The 21,083-nt window shown below is 33.7% G+C and overlaps 1 long non-coding RNA gene across 1 annotated transcript; it reads left to right on the top strand.

Annotated features, from left to right (window-relative positions):
• The first annotated feature begins 4,818 nt into the window (after window positions 1-4,818).
• On the top strand, window positions 4,819-7,803 carry LOC141547150 (uncharacterized). The gene is made up of 3 exons (XR_012483521.1): window positions 4,819-4,930; window positions 6,730-6,879; window positions 7,745-7,803. It is a non-coding gene; the product is annotated as an uncharacterized LOC141547150 (long non-coding RNA).
• Window positions 7,804-21,083: the final 13,280 nt, after the last annotated feature.

Raw genomic sequence — 21,083 nt, 5'->3', positions numbered from 1 at the left:
TTATTTTTATTTTTTCCCAATAGATGCTTCCCTTTCTCCATCTAGAGAGCCAAAGGAAAAAAAGAGAGGTGAGAAGTCCCAAATTCACCATTATATTTATTTTTCATGTGTGACAGCATATACAGCATCCTACATCCTTAGTCTCCCACATCTTCAAACAGAAGTGAACACATTTTCATATTTCTAATTCAGGGACAAATGTGGGTAATTGTAGTTACACAGTATTTTGTTTTTCAAACATGTATAATTTAAGTTAGAAAATCATCTAAGTATATAGTGGAGGTCACAAAGATATACTAGATGTGAGAAAAGAGAGAGTTTTTAGCTAGTGGTAGGAAATCAGGGAATATATTAGTAACTTTTTATTATTCTCTATTTCAATATAAATATGTCCTAAAGACCTGTTCTGGAGTAATCCATAATTCAGCCACAAATTTCCTGAAAAGTCTCCTAAGTGAAAAATCTAAAGTAGTCTGCCAAGTATATATTCTTTAACATTTTGTCATAGATGATTAAACATTTCTATTTTAAAAAGAATTCTTAGTAAGCTAAATGAAACTAATTTCTAGCCCCTTTCCCCTGATTTTTTTTCTTAGATGCAAACAACCATTCCCATTTTGACAAAAGTTCCTTTCTTCTGTATGTTACCCCCAGGGATGAGCACTTGAGGAGCTGCTGTCCTGAATATCCTTTCTTTGCCTCCTTTTTGACACCCAACCATTTTCCTCTTCCATGAGTACAGAAAAACCTATCTTTCATAGTTCTAATACAGACATAACCAAACATGAAATTGTTGTGTTTTTCCCCTCAAGGCAATCAGGCTTAAGTGACTTGTTCAGAGTTGCAGAGCTAGTAGGTGTGAAGTGTTTGAGGTAGGATTTGAACTCAGATTCTCTTGACTTCAGGGCTTACCCTCTATCCACTGCAGCATCCAACTGTCTCTTTTGTTATAAAGTGTCGGTTGAAAAAATTTTAAAATAAAATGTTGATTGACTCATATATATGAATACCTCATAAAACAATATTGAAATCATTTTGATGATAACATCAGGCTATTTTTATCCAGAAATTCAAATTAACATAGTAAATAGAAAATCACTCTAGGATTTTCTGTTTTGCCTCTGATACATCTTGGCTATATGACTTCAGTTACTTAACATTTTAGTGCCCTAGGCAATTTTCTAAGATGTGAAATTGTAGAAAAAATGCTGTTACACACAAATCATCATCATTTCTATATGTTAATGACAAGGAGATATGAAGAGAAATTGCATTTAAAATTAGTATGGACAAAATAAAATACTTGGGGGTCTACCTGCCTAAACAAACTCAAGAACTATATGAACATAATTACAAAACACTTCTGACGCAAATGACGTCAAATCTAAACAATTGGAAAAATATCAATTGTTCATGGGTAGGCAGAGCTAATATAATAAAAATGACAACTCTGCCTAAATTGGTCTACTTGTTCAGTGCTATACCAATCAAACTTCCAAAACTTTATTTTATAGTACTAGAAAAAATAATAGCAGAATTCATCTGGAAGAACAAACAAAAGGTCAAAAGTATCAAGGTAATTAATGTAAAAAAAAATACAAAGAATGGTGGTTTAGCAGTACTAAACCTAAAACTATATTATAAAGCTGCAGCCTTCAAAACCATTTAATACTGGCTAAGAAATAGAGTGGTAAATCATTGGAATAGATTAGATACACATGACATAATAATCAAAGCCTATAGCAATCTAGTATTTGATAAACCTCCAAACTCTAGCTTCTGGAATAAAAAGTCACTATTTCCGAAAATTGCTGGGAAAACTGGAAAATAATATGTCAGGAACTCAGCATAGACCCACATCTCATACCCCATACCAAAATAAGGTCAAAATGAATACATTATTAAGTCATAAAGGATGATATCATAAGCAAATGAGGAAAGCAAGGAATAATTTACCTATCAGATCTTTGCAGAAGCAGAAATTTAGGACCAAAGGAAGAACTACAGAATATTATAAAAAGCAAAATAGACAATTTTGATTATATTAAATTAAAAAGATTTTACACAAACAAAACCAACAGAAACAAGAATAAAAGGGAAGTACAAAGCTGGTTAAAAATCTTTATAGCCAGTTTTTCTGATAAAGGTCTTATTTCTAAAATAAAAAAAAAAATCTGGCATGACTTATAAGAATAATAGTAGAGTGCCCTCATTAGAAAAAGTGTTGGGCTCCATGAGAAAAAGAGAATTGAATTAGCTCAGAAGAAATGTGAGCTGCACAGTCCCAAATGTTCTTAGGGACTATTTGTGTCTGACCTGTAGCAGTACATTCCAAGCTCACGTTGGTCTGATCAGCCACCATCGTACACACTGTAACTCAATTCTGATGTGGTCATTTTGCTCTCTTTGAGAAGGAAGGTTATCAACCAAGCAACCAGATGTAGAAAGATTGCGAGTTTGGAATCAAAAGACTGATATTTAATTCCTGGCTGCACCCTGGGCAAAGACACCTGATAGGACTCTCCAGTTTTACTTTTTTTAATATCTAAAACAAGGGGATGGCTCAGGTAACCTGTGACTTCCCATCCCACTCTAAATTCACAGTCCTATGACTACACATATGTTGTTACTATTAATATTATTATATACATATATTATAATTAATTATACATATTATGTATATAATTATATATTAATTATGATTATAATATTACTATTATTAAAATACTAGCTTTAGTTTAGCTAATCCAAATTCTAGGAAATTTAGAGAATTTTGTAGTGAAGAACCTACATACTGACCCTATACTTTCAGAATTCCAACTCTAATTATGGAATATCATATGTACCCACCCTCAAATCACATAAGAACACAAACTTCACAATGGATATGGTAGGAGATGTTAGAAAGCTGAGCAACATTTGGGAATACCTTTTCCTAATGAGAGATTTTTAAGTTGAGTAGTTAGTTACATGTCTAGGATGGCTGATATGCTTTGTGATCTGGAAAAACATGAAAGAACTAGATGTCCTTTCATGATATCTTTGGGTCATCATTAATTTAACCTCCACAAAAGGGCTATTTATTTCAGTGGCTCATTTTGGCATCAATATACTAGCAAAGTTGAAAGTCCTAGTTCTGTTACCAAGCTCAAAGGACTTTAAGGATGATCCTAGGAACAAATTGTGTATTAGCTAATTTCAGAGAGACTCCAGAAGTTACCAGGTAACAATTCCTCTTCCTCCCATCTTCCTCAATAGCAGCTCAAAAAGGCTCAGAGGGGTTGTAATCTGTCTTAAGGGATTCCCAAACTGATGAAATCACACACTTTTTCAGTTGTACTGAAGCAGCAGTCTTATACTTGAACATTCAGAGAGACATTAATCAGCATGTTCTTCCCCTTTCAGAAAAACAAGGGGATTAATATTCAAGCAAGTTTTGATTATTATTCTTCAGAAAAAAATCCTATTATTATTGCCTTTCCTTGGAAACATGCTCTGTATAAGTAATTTTTTCTAGACAGGAATCTCAAAAAAGTAAGAATGTAGGAGATGAAAAATTCCACTTGTGAGATTTAGATGTTGCTGTTGATAATCAATGACATCTGGCTCTTCATGATTGGGTTATAGAACTCTAGGACCTCATATCCTATCTCCTGAAGTTTGTCCAAGTTCATGATCATTTCCTGATTTCTCTGTTTCATCCTCTGCTATCCCCCTTCCTTTTTTTTGCCTTCATTTTTTTTTACATCAGGGTCTTTTCCAGTGAGTTATGTCTTCTCATTATGTGGCCAAATTATTTTAATTTCAGCTTTACTATTTGACTTTTCAATGAATTGTTTGAAAAATCTTTTAACTATTAACTGCTTGATTTCCTTTTTGTTCAAGGTACTTTCAAAAGTCTTCTCTACCACTACAATTGAAGACTATCAATTCTACTTCTTAGCTTTCTTTATAATCCAATTTTCACTTACTGTTGGGGAAAAAACAACTTTGACTAAGTGGACCTTTTTTGCAAGATATTTCTGCTTTTTAGTTTACTATTGAGATTTACCATAACTTTTCTTCCAAGCAACAAGTATCTTTTAATTCCATTGCTGCAGTCACCATCTGCAGTGATTTTTGATCCCACAAATATAAAATATAACACTGCTTCTATTTCTATTTGACACGAAGTAATTGTGCCAGTTGTCATGATTTTAGCTTTATTTTATGTTAAGCTTCAAGCCAGCTTTTACACTCTCCTTTTTTCTGTGTTATCAAGAAGCATCTTCATTCCTTTTCACTTTCTGTCATCAGAGTTGTATTGTCTGTATATCTGAGATTGTTGATATTTCTCAGGCAGCTTTCATTCCAGCTTCTGATTCATCCATCCTGGCATTTCAAATGCATTCTGCATCTAAATTAAATAAATAAGGTGATAATTTATAGCTTTGTCAAGCTATTTTTCTGATTTTAAATGAATGCTTCTTAGCCTACATACATTTGTCGGGAAATAAATAAGATGATCCAATATTCCCATATCTTTGAGTATTTGCCATATTTTTATTGTTATGCACACTAATATTTAGTATAGTCAATGAAGCAGAAGTATCTTTTTTATGTCATTTCCTTACCTTCTCTATAATCCAGCAAATGTTGGCAATTTAGTCTTTAGTTCCTCTGCTTTTTTTAAAAATCTTGTAATTTTCAGTTTATTTATTGCTGAAGCTTAGCTTACAGAATCTTAAACATAACCTTGTTGGTGTATGAAAAGAAGGGAATTGTTTAGTAATTTTTACATTCTTTGGCACTGCCAAAATAACCATAACCTTTGTCTTTAGGTTTGAGCTGCAAATTGATCTTCTCTAATCCAGTGACCACTGAGGAGTTTTTCAAATTTGCTGGCATATTGAGTTCATCACTTTAACATCACCTTTTCAGCATTCAGCGGGTATTCTTTTAACTTCCCTAGCCTTATTGTTAGCAATACTTCCTAAGGCCCACTGGATTTCATTGTACAAATGTCTGGCTCCAGATCAGCAACCATACTATCTTGATTATTGGTGATTTTAAAATCTTTCCGTTATGTATTCTTTCTACCTCTTCTTAATTTCTTCTACTTCTGTTAAGTCCCTACCATTTTTGTTTTTTTATCATGTACTTTGACATGAACTGACTTTAAAATTAACATATAATGCAAAGATAGTACTTACTTCAGGGACCTGGGAAGTGTTATGCAATTAGAAATTCATTTATACTGCTATTCACACTCAACTTTCAATATCTCTCTCATGCTTTCTTTAGGAGTGTTTACCTCCATTAAGCACATCTATTAAAAAGAAATTTAAAAAAAGCTAACTTGCCTGCAAAAATAGAATTCGTACTATTTATGTAATAACATATTCATTTGCATCTACAAACCAAAAAATTCTACAAGATCTTAATAGAAACTAAGTATAAATATGTGTATATACATACATACATACATATATACATATATATTCTTAGCCATATGAGAAATATCATTATATTCCATGTGAATGTATGTTTACACATATAAATGTATATGTATAAATAAGCACATATGAAGGTTGCAAAATTGGTTCCTATTAAGCTTAATGAAGACTTTTTTCATTAAAAAAAAACTAAGTAACCCACCATTGATATTTAATAGTAATTAGTAAGAGCACTGAATACATGTGGCAATGTGAGTTCAATCTTACAAGCTCTCCATATTCTCTGCTTAGTAGAAGTTCAATTATGGGGAAGTCACACAAAAATCATATCTCCTTTTGGCTCACATTGCCTTTACCCACAATTACTTTTTCCAAAGGTCAAAATTAGTTTAAATAATAGAACTTTTGTTTCAGTCTTCCCATGTCTGAGTGGTTTTCTTTTTTAAAGAGTTTTCAGATTTGCATAGAACCCCACAAGGTTCATGTGGGTAATGCATGTGAGTAACTGAACAGACTTTATTTTTATTATAAACAAATTGGGGGAAAACCATCTAAACATTCATGATATCCCATAGATTAGTTAATAAAATTTCCCAATTTCTTTGGCATAATACAAACTCTCAAATGCATAATATTGCGGTATGACTTTGGGCTGCTAGAAAGTAGATCTCCTAACATCCTAGTGAACCACACATTTTTTACTCTAGAGACCAATGCAAGCATCCAGTCTTATGGAACTGTCTTTTGGGATTTGTTTCTCTCTCTAGAAGGGAAATGAATTTTGACCTGTGTCCAAAACTTGTTACAGTATTCAATTAATTCATTTCAACAGCGGAAATCAGGGTCTAGGCCTTTTGCTCCCAAAAACTGAGGCTTATTGGCAACCTATTTTCTAAAGTCTATTGTAATAGGTATGATTTTCTCCCCAAGAAATACCAGAAATTCCCTATTTCCTCATTAGAAGATTGGATTCCATGATCTTTCTCTAAAAATCTAATACTGTCCCACATCTCTCCCTTCTCTCTTTAGAATACTGAATTCCCCCTGGGATGAATAGATGAAAACATATAATTCCTTTGTCATTCTGCCCCAAGACATGCACAGGCATTTTGTGGTCTCCTCTAGAAACCTAACTCTATGCTTAGTATCTTGTGACCTCAGGAAAGCCATTGGGGTTTCCTGGTCCTCAGGGAGACTAAATGGTCTCTAGGTCATCTAGATTCATGATCAAGGAATGGATTAACAATCAGGTATTTTCTATGATTTTAATTATTTTTTCTGTCTGTGCTCTAAGAAGGATGATGAAATGATCAAAATGATGAAAAGGGAGAGTCTTTGATGAAGACTTCATAGATCCACCTCAAAACATCGGCTCTAAACCATGATGGGATGAGTCAAGCAAGTCTACTCAGTCACTGAGACATCAATTAGGCATTCTAATGAGGTAAGAGGAGGTCAGACAATGCTAATTAGTCTAATTACATCATCTCTCTCTAAGGCTTGTCATGAAGATCAAATGACTATTTGTAAAAATTTCTCAGCACAATACCGAGCACAGTAGGCACTATAAATGCTTATTTCTTTCCCCCTTCCTGCCACAGAAATTGTTTCTACAAAATACCCCCAAAGTAGACATCTAGATTATTCTTCAACGTTTCCTAGAAAACAAGACTTGTTTGGCTGATTATCATCCTTTGTTCTTGAAGGGAACCAAAATGACATCATGGAGGCAAGGTGCCATGTATTTAACTGTGGTTGAGTAGACCAAAACTAACTTGGAAGGCTCCGCTACATGTGGGGCATCCATAGTCCACAAGAACATGTAGAGTGGAGACGTCTTTAAATCAAAACCGCTCACATTTTTTTTTGAGTTCTTGCAGCTCTGCTTTGCTCAGAGAGTACATAGTAGCTGCTTTGATGGGGTTACATCATGCTGGGCAGTCCTATGCCAGTGTCGATTCCACAGTTCTTCAGAAAGACTTTGAGCGTGCCCTTGTCTAGTTTCTTTGGATCTCCACGTGATCTCTGTAAAATAGTCCTTTACGCAAACACAATATGGCCATCCCACCAGCATTGCACTCACTGCAGTATTTGAATGTTTGGCAATTCAGCTCGAGGAAGGACCTCAGTGTCTTGTACTTTATCTTGCCAGCTGATCTTCAGAATCTTCATGAAAGGATTCAAATGGAAGCGATTTAGCTTCCTGCCATGGCATGGCAATCCTGCCATACATGTTAGCAACAAAGTCAGCTGAATGGTCTGGAGACCTTCAGTCTAATACCTCTTCTCTCCCACATTTTCCTCCAAAGCCTCCCAAACACTGAGTTAGCTCTGGAAATTGTACATCAACCTCATCATCAATGTGGACATCCCTAGAAAGAAAAATGCCAAGGTAAGTGGACTTATCCACAGCATCCTTAATCATAATGTTCAGGATTTCTCCATTTTAGTAGAAAGCAAAATTCAATTTAAAATAACTTTAGACAATATAAGGTACTTGGGAATCTTCCTGTCCCACAAAGACTGAATAACAAAATGTTTGGCACAAATAAAGTCATAGATAAACAATTGTGAAAATATTATTGTCCCAGGCCAGCCAATATAATAGTGACAATTCTACATAAATTAATCTACTGATTCAGTGTTATTACAATCAAAAATCATTTTATAGAACTAGAATAATAATAAGAAAATTCATCTAGAATAATAAAAGATTAAAATATCAATTGAATCAATAAAAAAATTATTTGGGAAGGTGGCCTAGACATACCAGATATCAAACATATTAAAAAGTGGTAATCATCAAAACTGGCTAAGGAATAGAGTGGTAGATTATTGGAACAAATTAAGTATACAAAATGGTGTCATAAATAACCATAGGAGCAGGTGGGTGGTACAGTGGATACAGCATTGGTCCTGAAGTCAGAATGATTGGAGTCCAAATCTGTCCTTAGACAGCTGTATGGCTCTGGACAAGTCACTTAAACCCAATTGCCTACCCCTCCCCAAAGTCTTTAAATTGGGACACTCATGCACTGTGGGTGGATTCATGGATTGACCCAACATTCTGGAGAGCAATTTGGAAGTATGTCTAACCATATTATGCCTCCTCTTTAATCCAGCAATACCATTACTAGGTATCTGTATCCCAAAGAGATCATAAAAAAGGTACACAAATATTTATAGTGGCTCTCTTTTTGTGGAAGCAAACAATAGGAAGTTAAAAGGATGCCCATCAATCGGGAAATGGCTAACCAAATTATAGTGTCTGAATATAATGAAATACTATTGTACCATATGAAAGGATAAAGTGTATGACTTCAGAAACATCTGGAACTGATGCTGAGTGAAGTGAGCAGAGTCAGGAGAACATTGTACACAGTAACAGCCATCATATAGAATAATCAGCAATGATAAACTTAACTCTTCTCAGCAATACAATGAAACAAGAGAATTCCAAAAGACATGATGGAAAATGTTATCTGAAAAAAGAACTGATGGAATCTGAATATAGATCACAGCATACTATTTCTCCTTCTTGTTTTAAGTTTTCTCATGTAAAAATATGAATGTTAAAATGTTTTACATGATTGCACATGGGTAAATTATATCAGATTGTCTTGCCATCTAAGAAATGAACAAGGGAGGGAAAGATAGACAGAGTTTGGAACTCAAAGCTTAAAAGAAATCCAAGTGTCAAAAAATTGTTCTTTATGTAATGGGAGAAAAATAAAATATCATTTAAAAATTCTATTTGTTATGAATGAGAGTTCCATGGATGGATGGTGTGGTAATGGCTTTGTAGAACTTGTTTTCTTGGTATTAATTGTTAGGCCAAACTTAGCACAAACAGCAGAAAATGTGATCTATGCTTTGTTGCATTTCAGGCTCAGAGGCTGTCCATTTGGGGACAGTTTGAATTGTTAAGAAGCTGTAAATCATTGATTTCATCTTCCCTATCATTTTTATCCACTAGTCCTAGGTCTTTCTGATGGACTCATCCAGTAAAAGGATCATATTTTTATGAGACAATAGTAAAAATATTTGAAAAATAATTATTCTATGCCCCAAAAAGTAAAGTGCTTTGGTAAACTTCCCAAACAAATACTACTCAATAATAAGCTTCTTGAGGACAAGAGACCTATCTTATTCCATCTTGTCTTTATCAAACATGTAGCACTGCGCTTTATAAATAAGTATCCTGTATGTCTCTAATGAATCGTATTGTTGTCATGTACATTGAAGGACAGAGTGACACGTGTTTTTAAAAACAAAACAAAATAAATCTCCATTTTGCTGCTTTTGTTATTGTTTAGTTGTTTGCCCATGTCAAACTTTTCAGGACCTTTTGAATTTTCTTGGCAAAGATATTGAAGTGATTTGTCATTTTCTTCTCTAGTTCATTTTGCAGATGAAGAAACTGAGGCAAACTAGGTTAGATGACTTCCCAAGATTACACGATCAGTCATTGTCTGAAGCCAGATTTAAACTCAAGAAAGTGAATCTTCCTGATTCAAGGCAGGCACTCTATGAACTATAGCACCACATAATTCTACCTCTAAACCCCCACTACTGATTAAGAAATATAAATATTTATGATGATTGTGTCTGCTCTAGCTCATGGTAGATTAACATTTAAATATCTCTAGGTTTTAGGAAATTAGATGCTAACTTTAGCTGGTATTTCCCTAGCAGTTTGCATGGAAAACATGAGATTCTTAGAGATCTTTGATAGAGAGAAATGAAATGAACTTATCTGATGAAATTGATTTCAGGTATTCGAAGCTCAGGGAAGGGACCAATACTTAATCTTTCTTGGTTTATAAAAAGAATGTGAGATACTGTCACACTAATGGTAAGATACCAGAAATACAGTACTGCCCAAATTGTATTTCTCCTAAGCAGAGACATAACTTGTTACTATGACAACAGTTATACAAAGATAGTACAAGGAAAGAACAAGAAATAAATGTCAGGATGGAGAAAAGGACAGTAAATGGCTTTTAATTTGGCTTTGCCTCTCTGAGAAATAAATATAAGCATTTTCTAGCTTTCCCCCACAGGTGAGATAGCCATTGATGACACTGTGGATGTCTGTTCCCTCAATAGGTCACCGCCTTTAATAGACTCCACAAACACCATCTGTGTATGATGAAGAAATGTTTTCAGAAATAAATGAGTCATATGCTAGAGCTTTTCACTTGTCAGTGATGTAGATAATAGGTCTGTGTGAAATGAAAAATAGACTCATGTTAAATCTCAATCTCTTCTACCAAATATACTAATGTCGTTGGGACATGACAGAGTTTGAGCATCTCTTAACTAAAGTGGATATTTTAAGGTTACCCAACTCCTAAGACTGATCTTTGACTTGCATTACTCGGGGAAAGTTCCAACAAAGCAGAAATCCTAGGGACAGTGCTTAATGGAGGGAGGTATCTTTGTTCTTAAAAGGGAAAGAGACCCCTGTCCTGCCTTAGAGAGCGTGCTGAATGTCCCTCTCTACATCCAGTGTTGGACACTACCTCAGTAGCTATGGACAAGTTACTCATCTTTCCAAGCATAGTTTCTTCTGTTTTCCATTAATAAATTTAGAACTAAACTCAAAGGAATACCTCTGAGGTTCCTCCCAGCCCAAACTACTAGAAGGGTTAGTTGGGGACCCTAAATACTAAACAGAAACACCAAGATATGGATTAAGATCCCAATGCCAATCCAAAGTCTAAGGAGGGGGGAATAAGACCAATGAGGTGAAGTTCCAAAGCTCTCTCAAGTGAAAAAGGGGTTATACTGAGTCAAAAATGTGGCAGTTCCAAGTTCCTGGCTGTACATTATTTCCCCTCTTTAGTTAGAACTCAGTTTACAGTTAACCACCTCCCTTTTATTCATCTAGCCTTGTCTCCTAATAAGCCTTGACAATTTTGATTTGTGATAATTGTGATAATTCACAAATACTTGCCATGGGCACATGGAGTGGGGCTGGTAGATCTGGGTAAGAGAGACTTGGCTAGATTGGCACACTTTTATTTCCATACTTAGAAGGAAAACAAGCTCCAGCAACAAACTATTGAAGGTCATGCAGCCCTCTGATCTTATAAAGCTTGTTTCTAGTCTAGAGCAAGAGTGGTGCTGGCTAGCCAAACCAATGCTTTTGACGCTGAAAATTGTCAGCAAGTGCTCTGAAATCTCCAGTTGTGCTATATCCTCTACTGGATCTTTTTACTTCTTGGTAGATTGCTAGTCTTCCAATCCTTCTAGGGGCATTAACAGGAACTATTTATAAGCTTTGCCATTATGCTATCTGTACTAGTGACATCATTTAGTGAAATTAGTGTTCTCTTCTGTCCAACATTACATTCCTGCCTGCTGCAGTGTCTGGAATTTTCATAGTTAGAAAACCATTCATTCATTTGTGTTGATAAACATCCGCTTTGAAAGTACAAATCTATCAATGAATGATGCATTTTAAATACTTGTTTTTTACTGATATTTTTTGAGTTTTATATCACATCCATTTCTCTTCAGCATTAGTTAATATTTATTACCTATATATTGCCTTCTTTTCCAAATATATCTCCTCCTATCTTCAGAGAGCCATTCCTTGCAAATAAGAATAAAAAAGAAAGGGGAAAAAAGCAGGTTGAAAAAATTCTAACATATCAACCAAATCTAGTATTATTTTCAGTCTTTCACACTCATAATATTACAGTTCTGCAAAGAAAGAAGCAAAGTACATTTTCCCACCTATTCTTTGTGACCAAGTTTGATGATTATGATTATACATCATCCAATTTTATTTCTTTTTTTAATCCATTTGTATCATTGTCATCATAGTGTATATTATTTTTATGGTTTTCCATCTTTCACTCTACATCAATTCATAAATCTTCCAATGAATCTTTACATTCTTTACATTTGTCATTTCCTGTTACATTGTAGTCACATAACAGAATTTATTGAATCATTCCCCAATTACTGGACATCAACTTTATTTCTAGTTTTCTGTTATGATAAAAAATTCTGCTATGAATATTTAGGGAGATGTGAGATCTTTATGTCTTTGATCTCCTTGAAGTAAAAGCCTAGAATTGGGCTCACTAGATCAAAGGTTATATATATTGTATTCACGTTAGCATAATTTCAAAGAAATTTCCATAATGGGTTGGACTAATTTATTGCTTCATCAACAGTGACTTAGTGTGCCTGTCTTTTTACAAATCCTCCATTATTTCAACTTTTTTTCATCATTTCCAATTTGATTGAGGCAAGATAAGATTTTAGAGGTGTTATGATTTATTTTTTTAATTGTGACATTTTTATTTCTAAATCACTTATTTTTTATCATATTCCTCTTCTCAGCCCCTCTGAGATAGTCATCTCTTATTTAAAATAAGTTTGAAGGGAAAAAACAAGATAATAAAAATATTACTGAGTCAAATTTATAAAAAGACTACTCATTGCTCAATTGATAAATTGGTCAAAGGATATCATAAGGCAGTTTTCAGAAAAAGAAATCAAATCTATCAATAATCACGTGATTGGAACACCAAATGGTTAATTGGAGGATCTGAGGGAACCAAACTGACTTTATCTTATAATGCAGTTCTGGAGCTATATCAGTTCCTTTTCTATTCAATTATGGGTCTAGTCCAAATTCTGTCTTGTGAGATGGCTTAATTGAATTTGGGGAATTGCAAGAAAACCTTATTGCATTGTTTGAATCTAGCTCCATATAGATAGAAAACTGGATCACCTTTCCTTATTCCTTAGAGACACTTAATTAAAGATGTAGGTTGTGCTGACCAGAAAACTAGTCAGATTAATGCAGAGTTTTCTCCCAATGATATATCTCAAGTAATCTATATCTTATCTGAAAACTGGCCTTATAAACTGATCCATCAGTTATTTTTCCCCATGTTCCTTTGATTGCTTATAGATAATTGGGTAGTAGGTTCCCCTTTTCTAACTCAGAAAATTGTACATGTTCTTTCTTCCTCTCTCAACTTGAAAATTCCCTCACCTTTTTTTTTTTTACAATTTGAAATCAGATTATTTAATTTGGAATTGTTTCCTTTTAGCTATTTGGACTTAATAAACTCTTTTTAGTGCATAAAATTGTAATTCTGTAATGTGAAACTAATATAGTTTTAGAAATATACTGAGAAAAAATATTAAAAGAATGAAATAGGCAAATAGTGAATTAAACTGAGGTCTATTCCTGCTTTTGGGTGGCAATTGGCGTGCATTGCTTAATAAACTGATATGCTCAAAACAGCAGACCTTAGTTTTCCTCAGTCATTTCATTTTTCACCTACCACACATTGTACATAGAGAATAAAGGCATATAGTTTCCTCTTCTAATTTTTTTCATGACTTGATCTTTAATATTCAAGTCACAAATCCACTTAATTATAGTGTGATAAATGGTGTAAGCTATTAGTTTCAACCTAATTTCTGCTGGACTGATTTCTAGTTCTCTCAGAAATTCTTGTCAAAAAAGGAATTCTTTTATATATAATATATGTTGTCAGGTTTATTGAACATTGGGTAATTAAATCTAAATATTTCTGATTTCCTGTCTCTAGTAAGTTCTACTGTCTTGCTATTCATCTACTTTTTAATATATAAAAGCTTTGATGATTTCTACTTTATATTTTATTTTGAGGTCTATATATGTACTCCCTTTATTCCTATCTTTTCTCCATTTTTGCTTTGGTTTCTAGTTTCTATGTTGCTCTAAATTGATTATTATTTTGTATACCTCTTAAAGTATGACTTTGGTCATTTTATTGTTAAGCACTGAATTTGTAACTTGTTTTGGTAGTTTTATCATTTTAATTATACTAATATGGCTCTGACATGAGCACTGACTATTTCTACTTTTCTTTAAATTTTTCTTCATTTCTTTCACGGGGGTTTTGCAACTTTATTCCTATATTGGAATACTTTAATTGTGTTATATTTCATATCTTATGAATTTTTCTTGGTATTTTAAATATGATTACCATTTTTAATGGATGCATCTTAAATTTTGTATAGATATGCTTTTAAAAACATTATTGTGTAGCTTATAGCACTACTGAAAGTATTGTGTCAATTTCTTTAGTGATTTCCTGGTATTTTAGAAATAAACCATCATTATCAGGAAAAAGATAATTCCTTTTTCTATTTGCCTATTTCATTCTCTTAATATTTTTTCTCAGTATATTTCTAAAATTATATTACTAATGTTTTTACAGCATTTGTTGTACAATGCCAAATACTAGTTGGGGCATATTTGCTCAATTTATTTATTGAGGAAATTTGTAATATTTTCCACTGACATTTAATCCTGACTTTTGGTTTTAAACAAGTAATGCCATATGTTGTAGGTTTTCAATTTATTTTATGTAAATATTCATTGTATTTTTAAAACCTTTTATATCTATTGAAATAATCATGTGGTTTTAGTTTTTTTAATATTATTACTTATTGTAATTCTTTTTTATGTTAAACCATTCTTGAATCCTTGCTATCAATCTAAATTCATCATATAGAGTGATTTTGGAGGGCAGTAAATTACAATAATATTTTACCAGGATTTAATTAATATTTTTGATCTGAATCCTTTCTTAACATTGGTATAACATTCACTTTCATTGCTTTGTCAGTCCTTGATTTAGGTAATATATTATAGTTGTCTCTCATAAAATGAGTTTGGGGGAGCACTTTCTCAAATTTATATAATGTAGATACTAATTATTCCTTTAATGTTTTATATAATTCTCCTAGAAATCCTTCTGGACTGGGTTTTTCTCCCTATACCTACCCTTCAGTAGTTATTTTAAAAAGTAATTTTGTTAATTTTTTGTAGTTGCTTCAAAGTTTCTACATTTTATTAATTTACTTTCTTTATGTTACAGAGCAGGAAACAGAAGAGGTTATACTTGCTATTCTAGGTTTCTCTGGATTTTACTGTTCCAGTGTTTTTTGTTTTTGTTTTTTAATTTCTTTTTGCCAAATCAGGCTTTTAGGTTTCACTAGAGAGTGCCTCTGTCATTAGTAGCCCCTAGGGAAGCCAGACAACTACAAATGGGTTTCAATCCTCTTTCTATTAAGAAGGTGCTCATCATGGTAGACCACAGTCCTAGTTTTTCCTTTTATGCTCCTGTCCTTCTCTGGCTGCTGTTGGAAATGGCAAGCATATGGTTCCAGCCAGTTTCTGCAGATTATAGAGAAGGACAACATTACTTATCTGAGTTTGCCTCAGGTAGGAAGCAGTATGTTTTTCTACCACAGTTTACTCCTCTAGTTTATAAAAATATTATAGTTTATATAAAAATGCCTGCCATTTTTTGTGTGATGGGCTTGGATGGACAAAGGATGATATATATGTTTTTAAAAGTCTCTTTCTGGAAAGGATACCAATTAAGCAGTAGGCATAAGATCATGGTGGATTTGGACATTCTTCATACCAAAGTGGACCAAGTGAAAGCTACTGAGATAAAGGGATCTGAGTGAGATGAAAAACAAGAGATCCACTTAAAAACTTTCAATCACATATATGCTTACCTAGCTGTGAATGGTATTTTATTATGTATCAGTTTCACAGATGTTTTCTTTTTTTAATAATGTTATAATATTTTATTTATTTTGTTTTTAACATATGGAATAAATAATGTATTTTTATTATCTTTTTTCTACTTTCTGCAAATGGCTACTAAGGTCATTACGAGAAAGAAAATGCATTTTGGACCAAGGATAAAAGAAGTAAAGTATACATTTGAACTTTGGGATATCACCCAGTAAAATCAAACTGATAAAAGAATTGTGTTGACAACAGAAAAATAATAGGTACCTGGCTTTAAAACTTTAGTGACATATACACTCAGGGAAGGAGAAAGGATTCTACAGAAAAAAAAATATTTAGCTCAACATTTTTTATGCATCTATACCACCAATCACACTGAAGTCATCGTGTATGGTTAAGGAGACCAAATTATCAAAGGGTAAACTCAAAATCTTTGACTCAATTACCTAATTTCTATCTCTGTCCCTTACTCATTGTTATCCAATTTGTTGTTGCTAAGGCTGAAGAAGTTTCAAAAATATTCAAAAATATTTTAATAAAATTCCAGAGAGCCTAAGGTAGGATTGTAGATTTAGAACTTGAAAGGGATTTAGAAGCCACCGAGTCCAGCCTCTCTTTTTATAGATGAAGAAACTAAATCAAAGTGTTTTCAAAAGAGCAAAGTTGCTGATTACATGAAGATCCTCCTCTTTTCCCTTTATCTTTCTTTGTAGTTTCCATTTATCCCTAGCCCTTTATGCCTTACTGCTCACTCCAACCCATATGTAGGCTTAATGAGGTCTCTCAAAGAGATCCACATCCTGACTGAAGTTCAGAGTAAGCCCTTGATTCATGTCCATATATAATTTAAATAAGTTCAGGCTTTTAGAAAAGAACGTTGACTCTGAAGTCAGAAGACTTGGGTTTAAATATCAATGCTATCAATTACCAGTTCCATGGCCGTAGAGAAATGATTTCACCTTCCTGGGCCCAATTTTCTAATCCATAGAGTAGGAGAGTATAACTAGATGATCTCTGATGTTTGTCATTTGGGAGTTATGTCCCTATGTCTCATAATTCAAAACAGTATTTCTAATCCTGGTATATATTTGGTGAAATATTTCACTACTTTATATTAGCTAATTTTCTCATTTAACTTAGTTAATACGTTTCTTTGTGTGCGTCGGTGCACATGCAGATGCACATATGAGTATTCAGAGTTATATTTCAAAGTTCTTTTTCATATAATAATTTCATAAGGGAAATAGAAATAAGGGTTATTTTCCCTTGCATGAACAGCTATCTAGTTTCATTATCTTGGTTCTACATGCATGGTTTGCAATTTCTAATGAGAAAAATGATTATTTCTTTCTAATATTAATAACCAATTATTAATTGAGATTAAGATTTTTCCTATTTCCTATTCAGGAAGCAGTCTCTCCAGGTTATTTAGACAATCTCTGAAGGGCATTGCTGACAGATGAGATTGCCCAAATGCTTGGGAAGCATGCCTTTTGATCATGGGAGGGAATCCACCCATTAGGAGACCTTACAAACTGAATCCAGTCTAAACAAGGTCTTGCTCTTAGGAAATAAGCCCCAGACTACCCTTGTGACCTTCCATTAGAATTCAGGATGACCCAGTTTATAAAGGGGAAAAACCAACCAACTAGATCTGAGTGGAGATGGCTTCTTTTGTCCAGATTGCTAAAGGCATCTGAGTTTCATGACTGGACCATGTCCTCGGCAGGAGCAGCTGAACATTTGTTGCCTATCTCCTCATTAATATATCCAACCACTGATTGTTAACCAAACAGAGTTGATTTCCACGCTTAGAACTTCCATTTTCAAAGACTTTTTAAGCATTTAGAGCCTCTCAAAGTCACCTTTGGCTTACAAGAGAAAGCAAAATTCCTTTTTTAAAAATTAATTATTCACTAGCCATAATTAATAAAATGATTGTTAATTATCCAGAAATTACGTCTCTTATGGTTTTCATTTCACACTAAACTGTAATCAAACGATACAGATTTTATTTCCTCAGTTTCTGATGCTACACACAATTTCTAATATTTATCCTTCTTGAATGTTTTCAACAAGATGTTGGAATTCTACTATTGTCTATTCCTCCTCTCATAAAAATTAGACTGCCCTAGAGAGATGCACTTTTAGCAGGTTTTCCAAATGGTACCTGGAGCTATTTTAATGGTCTATCTGGACTCCATTTTTCACAGAATGATACAATTTTCACTCATAAGTAATGTACTATGTGGGAACTCATACCCCATGAACTATTTCTGAGGACACTGTAGTGATATGCCATTTATCACTGCAATGCTCTGAACAATCTCCCCTCTTTCTCCAACTTAATTCGGGAAATCCAGTTACCAGATCTATGGGAAAAAAAAAACAAAGGCACAGGCAATTTCCAGGTTATTAAAAGTGCCAGTATATTTGTTAGAAGGGCAGGAATTGTCTTTTCTCTTCTTGTTTCCTCAGTGTTTAGTACAGTGTCTGGCACAAAATAAGTACTTAGCAAACTTAGTAAAGCTAAACTACTTAGTAAAAATGAAAAAACTCTAGTAAAAGAGATTGATTAACTTCTATTTATCTTCCACTTCTGCTTTATCCTGTTTTCTGTGAACTATCCCCCTGCCCCCAAAGGGTCTACTTTTTCTATTTAAAAGATAAATGCAAATGATACGAAATCATGCTTGAACTCCTTTCAAAAATCATCCATCAGATCCAAATATGGACCTTGTTATCTTGATAGTATTTAGTTTGGAAAACTTTGCCACTTATTAGCAAAATATTTTGGAAAGATGTAGTAATACACAGTTGAAGAAAAACATCATTATTTGTGTGTGTGTGGGGGGGAAATAATGCTTTCCCTTCCAAATGAATATTTCTTTTAAAAGGATCTTTTTTTTTCCTTAGTAATTATATTGTGCATGGATTTTTGCTGTCAAACATCAGATGATGAGCTTTTAGGTGCTCTTTTATAGAACCACTCAACTTTGCTCATAAAACGCTTGATTGCTTTTAATGTTTTCATTACAATTCTATCAACAACAAATACACTGATGGTAGTAGCTGCATATTTAAATAAGAACCCATTAGAAATGGTGCCATTTTATGCCAAAGCTTTAAGAAAGGACTCTTCTGCTGAAATGGCTGCTAATGAAGAGATCTGAGTGCCCAATGTCCCCTTTTTAAGCAGGAGTCCTATCCAATCCCTCAACACTTTCCCACCCTTAAGAGCTCTCATTAATTTTCCTGGTTATCAGGATTAAGCAGCCAGTACACATTTTTAATTGCAGCACCTGCAAGTGGTTAAGAGGACCCCCTTTTCTCTGTCATGTTTCAAGATGATTCAGTAATTCCATTGTTTGTTTCACGGAGCAGACTGGAGAGGGAAGAGGAAGGAGGAGAGAGAGCAGGGAAAATAAGGAAGGGAAAGAGACAAAAAGGTAGAAAGAAAAAGAGGGGAAAAGACAAACAACAGAGAAAGAAAAAGAAAAGCTGAGACATATAGAGGAAGAGAGAAGGAGGGAGACAAAAATAGAGAAAGACAAAGAGGAAGAAAGAAGGGAGAGAGGTAAAAAGAAAAAAGGATACACACAGAGAGACAAAAACAAAGAAAAAGAAAACAACATTGCTTTCATTTTATGGTCTGACTTAACTATATGAAGCTCAATTGAAAAATAATAGAATTTTTCTTGACCCAACTATCTTTGTTCATTTCAATGAAAGATTCCAAGAAAATGGCTAATTTAGTATTTATTTCTATTATCCCATTCGATTTATTAGCATGTTACCTGTTTCAAAAACTATAATGATGATGAGTATTATAATCAATTTCATTATGGTTTTGTCATGTAGGGATAATGGCACATTTCTAAAGTAAAGCATAGCGTTGTCCAAAAAAAAATGCCTTTGTTATACCTATTATCTCCAAATTCCTATTAGACTTAAATATATAATAACTAGGATATCTTCATTTTTAAAAATCTGACTGGCATCATAGTCAATTCATCTGTGGTTTTTTGAATCCTAATGCTGGAAATAAGATGGCTTGCCTGGTGATTAAAATGATGTTTAGCTTTGTTACAATTCTGGAGTGAAAATTTCACAGAAAACAAAGTAGTCCTTACTGACTAGTATCTTGACAGCCCTTGTAAACACTGAATAGACATTTCAATATCCTTCCTATGGTGCTCAGGATTATCTTAGGCAACATCCTCATTGAAAGAAAAGCTTAATGGCATTGTTATAACAAAAAACCCTGAAAGATGATTAAACGTACTATAGTTTAATCCAAATACTGGGCATTTTGACATATTGTTTATTCTACTTTCTGTTTTATTCTCTCTTCTTTGTTGAACTTTGCTCCTAAATATCTATATTTAGAACTTGGGGGGGGGAATCTAGTTGACTGAAGAGGCTTTCAACCCCGTGTAATCAACTCAATAAATTCCCACAGCAGGACTTAGAGCTTTTTTGCTCTCAAAGCCATGGTACATAATCACACCATCCTTTTTTATAAATAGAAATTAATATAAAATGTACATCAGTATTCCATTAATTCCATGTATTAGAGAAGTTACTTCATAGCCTATGGAATTTATTAAGACATGGGATTGCAGTCAGCTTTTAGAAAGATTTGAAACTAAAAGACAACAAACAGAATTCAGATCACATATAATATCTAATTGTGATCTCACAACGAAAAACATTTTTGTCTTCTCTCACTAAAGAAGAGGTGGACTGTAGATATAGCATATTAAATTTGCCACAATTTGGCAAGTTTTGGATGATTTAAATATTGTTTTCTTTAATATAAGAGATGGTTCTCACAATGTTGGTAAAAGTATAGGGTTTTGATAAATTCTGTCCCCTCCAGCTGCTCATCTCTTTCCCTATAAGAATCATCTTTTGGAGGACATGTTTTGAGTTACACACACACACACACACACACACACACACACACACACACAGAGAGAGAGAGAGAGAGAGAGAGAGAGAGAGAGAGAGAGAGAGAGAGAGAGAGAGAGAGAGAGAGAAGAGAGAGAGAGAGAGAGAGAGAGAGGGAGATTGTT

Source organism: Sminthopsis crassicaudata, chromosome 6, assembly GCF_048593235.1.
Source record: "Sminthopsis crassicaudata isolate SCR6 chromosome 6, ASM4859323v1, whole genome shotgun sequence".
NCBI classification, from domain to species: domain Eukaryota; kingdom Metazoa; phylum Chordata; class Mammalia; order Dasyuromorphia; family Dasyuridae; genus Sminthopsis; species Sminthopsis crassicaudata.
Note: the sequence above shows the minus strand (reverse complement) of the source record. Positions and strands in the feature narration are given on the sequence as shown.